Source organism: Pteropus alecto, unplaced genomic scaffold, assembly GCF_000325575.1.
Source record: "Pteropus alecto unplaced genomic scaffold, ASM32557v1 scaffold101, whole genome shotgun sequence".
NCBI lineage: Eukaryota > Metazoa > Chordata > Mammalia > Chiroptera > Pteropodidae > Pteropus > Pteropus alecto.
Window position 1 is genome coordinate 7,708,849 of NW_006432945.1, and position 1,867 is coordinate 7,710,715.

General features: G+C 43.1%; 1 protein-coding gene across 1 annotated transcript in view; it reads left to right on the plus strand.

The window, feature by feature from the left end:
* Positions 1–1,681: 1,681 nt before the first annotated feature.
* COLGALT2 (collagen beta(1-O)galactosyltransferase 2) overlaps positions 1,682–1,867 on the plus strand; it is an 88,064-nt gene continuing 87,878 nt past the window's right edge. Inside the window, exon 1 of the mRNA XM_025043884.1 lies at positions 1,682–1,854. The gene's annotated coding sequence lies outside the window, so the exon portion shown is untranslated. The remainder of the gene's footprint in view (positions 1,855–1,867) is intronic.

Below are 1,867 nucleotides of genomic sequence, written 5' to 3' on the forward strand. Positions count from 1 at the left end.
ATAGTAAAATAGACTTTAATAAATCATTGAATTTGGAGACTTTGGCATAGAAGGACTAATCATACTTAGCTTGTTTCAAATGTCCCCCTCTTCCTTTCCTCCTTCCCTCAATTCCTACCTCCTTCCGTCTCTCTTTCTTCCTTCCTTCTCTCCTCCCTTCCCTTTCCTGTCCCAATGTCAAAATTTTGTCTACGCTGTGGCCTGCATTCAGGAACTATATAATAGTTACTATAGAAAAATGTTTTTTAATTTCAAACAAATGTATACAAATTTAAAATATACTCCTGTGCATTTTAAGAAGACTTAAATGGTATTCGCTCATTCATTCCAACATTTACTCAGTGTTGACTCTGCCAAGACACAGGTGCTGGAAATAATTACGATGTATTTTATAAACAAATAAGTATAGTAAATCGGTATGCGTTATGGCATTATGGTGGAAAAGGAAAATAAGGAAGAGAGCGGAGAGAGTTAGGAAATGCCTTATCAAAGGAATGTCTTTGAACTGAGTATTGAAAAATGAGCAGGCAAAGGACCGTGGGCAGAAGGGGATGGAGAGGTTGGAATTTCAGGTAGATGGACTGACAGGAGCAAAATGGATTCAGGTTAGAGTTAGAGGAAACACAAAATTAAAAAAATAATAATAAGGATAAGAGAGGACTGATTAAGTTTTTGGCTTGAGGAAAGGAGCTGACAGAGAGGGACCAGTTGGAGATTCAGTAGAGAGATGATGGAGAGAAAAGTCAGGGATTAGAAGGGAGGGGACAGAATTGAAGGCTGTGCCACAAACTGGCGCCAGCAAGTCAGGAGTGCCATTGGTAGAGATGTTAGTTAGAGGTAGGGCTGTTGAGGAAGTTCAGTAAAGAAGGTGGATTCTGCTGAGGGAGTGAGAGGTTGGAAGGAGAATGGTGAAGACTTCTAATACTTGCAGAGAAAGATGGACAAAGCTAGTGGAAAGACTATGGGACAGGACCAAGGGGGACAAGGGGTAGGAGGTCATGAATGTGCATTGATACCAAACCACCGTGCGCACGGATCGATCAAAGCCTACGCCATGCCACAAAGAAGGAAATCCAGATTTTATCAGTGCTTCCGTATGTTATCCTCAAGGGTAAATATCCTTTAGCAGTATATCCTAGCGATTTCACTTCAGGGCTAGTTGTGTTCTTCCTACTTCTTTTTCCTTATATCTCTTGACCAACACGTATGGATTTTCCCTTTCTTTGTTAGTTTAGGTCATCAGGGAAGTAGAAAACAATTTAAGCGAACCTCCTCTTTTACATGTCATCCTGTCAGGAAGCTCAGGACCCCTGTTGGCAGGTACAGTGTCCCACGAGGGGGCTTTTCTTTAATTTCAGGCGTTCGATCAGGCTCTAAAATTCTCCAAGTCTTCAAACTTGATGTAATCCAAGGTCTACTCTGCCAAGAATGAACTTCAAGAGAAATTGAGTGTATACGTAAATGTAAACATTCGCCTTTGTGGAAGTTTTTTTTTTTTTAAGTGTTTATCATAATAATGAATAGTTGGGTGACTTTCCAGTTTAGAGCTCTACCCGTTTAGTCAATAGGTGCATTATGAAAAACCGAATTCATTGCATCACCGTGAAGGACTTTAGACTGCGGTCTGCAAAAGCAGAATAAATTTTCTTGGAGTTGTACCGTTATGTACACACGCAGACACTCACACGCCCATTGGCAGACACGGCCACACCTCACAGCTCTGGGGGAAGCCACAGACCTCAGCTGTACAAGCTCAGCCTGGACTGGAGGAACTTTCCGCAGGTCTCAGGACAAACAGCCGCACAGCCCCGACTGCCTGCGAGCCTGAGCCCGGGCGAGCGCTGGCGGCTGCAGGTACGCGGTGCGG